Below are 5,040 nucleotides of genomic sequence, written 5' to 3'. Positions count from 1 at the left end.
TCTCCGGATACTCATTTCTTTTGAGTTTAAAAGGGACCTCAGGGATCACCTTCTTCTTGGCCACAACATCATAGAAGTGGTCTTGATGGGCTTTGGAGATGAACCTTTCCATCTCCCATGACTCGGATGTGGAAGCTTTTGTCTTCCCTTTCCCTCTTCTAGAGGATTCTCCGGTCTTAGATGCCAATGGAAAAAATGGAAAAACAAAAAAGCTATGCTTTTACCACACTAAACTTAGAATATTGCTCGCCCTCGAGCAATAAACAAAAGAATAGAAGAAGAAGAAGAAGAAGAAATATGGAGAGGGAGAGGGAGATGTGGTTTCGGCCAAGAGGAGTGTAGAGGGGTGTGTTGTGTGAATTTGATGAAGAATGGAGGTCTTTATATAGGGAAGGGACACTACAAGAAAAAAGGCCTATGGCCACGCTTTTTTCTTGCCACACTTTAAAAGCGTGGCCAAAAGTGGTCAATGGCCACGCTTTTATGAGGGTGGCGATTGATTAAAGATTTGGCCACGTTTTTTCTTGCTACACTTAAAAAGCGTGGCGAAAAGGATCTATGGCCACGCTTTTATGAAGGTGACAATTGATTAGAGATTTGGCCACGCTTTTTTTTGCCAGGCTTCAAAAGCGTGGCCATAGAGAAAAACAGGGACACTTTTTAAACGTGGCGAAAAGTTTTTGATCTTGGCACCCAAAAAAAGCGTGGCGAAATGTTTTTGATCTAGGCACCCCTAAAAAAGCGTGGCGAAAAGGTTCCCCAACACGCTACAAGACTCATCAGACTCTTCTACTCTTCTCCCCTGACACTTACACTAATGCTTTGAAACCCTAACACTCTGACTCTGTTGCTCATCCCCAACTCTGTTACTCATCGTCGACACTTGCACTATCTCCTCTGCCGGCGCTCCCTCTGTCGTCTCCCTTAACCCGTCTCTGCTGGCGCTCGTATCCCCTGCGCTCACTACTCACGGTGTCGGTCAGCCAACAGAGGTCGCCTCTCCTTCCTCCGTGCCGCCATTCTCTGTCCTCCACCCTCATCATCTTGCTCAATCTTCCACTACCTTCGAAGTCCTCACTGCATGCATATGGCAAAACCCTAACACCAAGAGGTTTGCTTGCTTTGCACAGTCAATGCACGTTTTGACTGTGCCATCGCTGCCGCTAGAAGAGCACTCAACCGCAACAAAGGCAACGACTGGCCTTCTGCTTTCGGCGCTCATCGAGCCCGCTATCTCCGCGCCATCGCTGCCAAGGTCGTCGAGAGAAAGGATCACCTCGCTAAGCTTAAATCCCTTGATTGCGGAAAACCACTCGATGAAGCTGCCTGGGACATGGTACTTCAATTCTGCTTCAATTTCAGATGATTTTCTCTGATTGTTACTGTAATTCTCTGATTCACGCTTGATTTTATGTTAGAATGATGTTGCTGGTTGCTTCGAGTTTTACGCTGACCTTGCCAAGAACCTCGACGCTAAGCAGAAGGCACCTGTTTCTCTTCCCATGGAAACTTTCAAGATTTATGTCCTCAAAGAATCCATTGGTGTTGTTGGATTAATCACCCCATGGTATTTTCTTTCTCTTCTCTTTAAAATTTGCCTTATTAACTGGTGTTAGAATCTAGAAGTTAGTTTCTATATAAGTGGCAATGAGTGATGAAAAAAGAATAATAGTAGAATAAAAAGGTAGAAATTCAGTTGTTGTGTATTGTTTTTTGGTTGTTCGTTCATTGTTGTCACCTCTCTCTGTTAGCAAAATCACTATCTTGATGGCTAACTAGATATCATATTTTAGGAACTATCCTCTATTAATGGCTACATGGAAGGTTGCCCCTGCTCTGGTTCTTCATTTTTTTGATTTTTCTAAACTACTCAAAAAGGTAAGGACTATTTTCTTGTTTGATAGAAAAGATTTATGTTCGCCCTCAGATCCCTCTCTTCTTGAAGGCAAATGGATGACTTGTTTATAATGATTTCTTTGGCTGCCTGATTAACCAACATCCAGGAGGAGACTTAAAGGTACCTACACTGACTTATCTGTATTGATATAAGTAATCATTAATTCATTATTCAAGATGGAAAATCAAGCTGGTACTCAAACTGGTACAATAGGAAACAAAATAAATCCTTGATAATTAAAAAAATCAGCTTAATCAACAGTGAATAGTTACAGAACAGGGATGACATACTGTTGATCGAGTGTGAAAGATGCATTCTTGGGTTTTCATCAAGTTATTGCAATGGCAGTCCATATGCTTGTTCACTTGATTATATGTCCTGTGATATATTTTAGCTAGACACTGGTGTTAATTAAACTCATATAATTACCAAACTTTATTTCATATTGGCTAAATAGAAACAAATTATGGCTAACCTGGTCAATATAAAATATCTATATTTGAAGTTTGGATATGATACCCCTTCTTAAGTTTTGACCATCTATTCTTTATTTTAAGACTAACTCTCAATATAAAATGCTGGCAAAAAGTTTTATCAATTTGTACCTGCTACAATGCATTAATCTGAAGAGATGTTTGCAGGTGAAAGAGATATACAATTTTTCCCAGGATGATCTGATGACAGAAGATATATTCATCTTGGGTTGTCACTCTGAAATCTTTGTCTGGGTTGGCCAGGGAGTTAACCCCAAGAGCAGAATGCAGTCTCTAACCATTGGTGAGGTATAACTGATTTCGCTTTTGCTGGAAGTTTTAAATGTGCTAGTATAACTTAGTGAATAATATTTTGAAGAGTTATCAATATAACTTAACAAGATAGTTGGTTTTTCTGTCCTTTTAAGACCAGTATAACATTAGATTACCATAAGATTTTGACTTGCATTGTCTTTTACATCTTTTAGTACTTTCTGACATGGGGTTTGCAATTCTTAACTTACTATTTTGGATTGAACAGAAATTTATTGAGCATGATTTTCTTCTAGAAAAATTATTTCTAGTTCTTCTATTCTGATATTTGGTTTAGGTTCAAAATCACTTTATTTGCAGTATATTTTTTTTTTAATTTTGATGTTAGATAGAAAGGGAAATAAAAAAAAAGAAATACAATAATGCTGACCTTTATATATTTATTTTTTCATTTTATTTTTTCGCGCTTCCTGCATTGCTGTTCAGGCCAACAATGCTTACATATTCCCTGGTTTTGGCTTGGGTTTGATTATCTCAAGTGCAATCTGCGTCCGCGATGAGATGCTCTTGGCAGCCTGTGAGTTCATTCAAACTAAGAGAGATTAAATATACTAAAATCAATATGAACTTGGTTAGTTTCATGAAATGTTTTGAGTTTCAGACAACTTTGCTCTATTTTCTTTTCACTACTTATATCTTTTGTGCTGTGTTTGGTAAAACAGGTCTTGCTTCTCATCTACCTCGACCTAAGGATCTTGTCAAATATGCAGAAAGTTGCATGTACAGCCCTGGCTACAGAAACTACCATTGAGATTTTTGAACCATATTATATCATGTTTTGTTTAGTTTAGTTTCAAAGGCTACAAACTATGATTCAGACCAAAGCTTGTGGCGGCTTCATTAACTAAACCAAGCAGAACATATTAGTAGTGTGCTCTCCGCGGTTTTACAGTTTTGAGATACTTGTTAGGAATAGATTCATTTTATTGCTAAGATAGATTGTTGTACAAGGCATCGCCATAGGAACTTAAATTCTTCAACCAGTTGTGAGAGAAGTTTGCTAATTCTTTCAAATTGTAAACAGGACAATCACTTTCCTAAGCAAACTCGAGATTTATTTTGTATTTGATTTGTCTTGTAATAAAAAAGAACTGAAAAATTTATATTTTGTATTGATGAAGGTAAAAATCAGAAAAAGGATTTTTTTTTTAATTTTATAAGGCTATTGCCACGCTTTTAAAGCGTGGCCGTATCTCTGGCTATGGCCACGCTTTAAAAGGTGGCCATATCTCGCTATCGCCACATTTTAAAAGCGTGGCCATATCTCTCTCTATCACCACGCTTTGAAAGCGTGGCCATATCTGTCTCTATCGCCACATTTCAAAAGCGTGGCCATATCTCTCATATGGCCATGCTTTAAAAGCGTGGCCATATCTCCCACATACGGCCACGCTTTAACGGGTGGCCATTTGTAAAAAGCGTGGCAAAAGAAAAAGCGTGGCGATAGGTTGAAAAAAGCGTGGCGATAGAGCAACCGCCACCCTTTCATAGGTCACCCTTTCAAAAGCGTGGCGGTAGCTCAAAAAGCGTGGCGAAAAGCTATCGCCACGCTTTTTTCAGCTTTTCGCCACGCTTTAAAAGCGTGGCAATAGACGTGTTTTCTTGTAGTGGGAGGGGGGTTAAGGTTCGGCCATATGGGTGGGTTTGGGTGGGAAATTGGTTTTGAATTTTGAAGGTAGGTGGAGTTTATGAGGTAGGTTTATGGGGAAGAGTAGATGGATGTGAGTGGTGAAGAGGTGATGGGGAAGAGAGATTGAGGTGATTGGTGAAGGGTTTTTGGGGAAGAGTGTTTATGGGGTTGTGTGAAAGAGAGTGGTGAGAAGAAGTGAGTGGAGGTAGGTGGGGATCCTGTGGGGTCCACAGATCCTGAGGTGTTCAAGGATTTACATCCCTGCACCCTTTAGGCATGTAAAAAATGCCTTTGTACCCAACTCTGGGCGTTCAGCGCCAGGTTGGTGGCCATTTTGGGCGTTCAACGCCCATTTGTGTGTCATTTCTGGCGTTGAACGCCAGAACCTTGCCTGTTCTGGCGTTCAGCGCCCAGAAGCTGCCCATTCTGGGCGTTCAGCGCCAGAACCATGCTCTGTTCTGGCGCTGAACGCCAGACAGATGCTCCTCCAGGGTGTGATTTTTCTTCTGCTGTTTTTTATTCCATTTTCAATTTTTATATTTATTTTGTGACTCCACATGATCATGAACCTAAGAAAATATGAAAAACAATAAAAATAAGAATTAGATAAACATTGGGTTGCCTCCCAACAAGTGCTTCTTTAATGTCAATAGCTTGACAGTGGGCTCTCATGGAGCCTCACAGATGTGCAGAGCTTTGTTGAGACT

The 5,040-nt window shown here is 40.2% G+C and overlaps 1 long non-coding RNA gene across 1 annotated transcript; it reads left to right on the top strand.

The window, feature by feature from the left end:
* On the top strand, positions 754-1,858 carry LOC110267814. The gene is made up of 3 exons (XR_002355733.1): positions 754-1,336; positions 1,419-1,567; positions 1,794-1,858. It is a non-coding gene; the product is annotated as an uncharacterized LOC110267814 (long non-coding RNA).

Source organism: Arachis ipaensis, chromosome B10, assembly GCF_000816755.2.
Source record: "Arachis ipaensis cultivar K30076 chromosome B10, Araip1.1, whole genome shotgun sequence".
Taxonomy (NCBI): Eukaryota; Viridiplantae; Streptophyta; class Magnoliopsida; order Fabales; family Fabaceae; genus Arachis; species Arachis ipaensis.
This window is presented reverse-complemented; position numbering and strand designations above follow the sequence as displayed.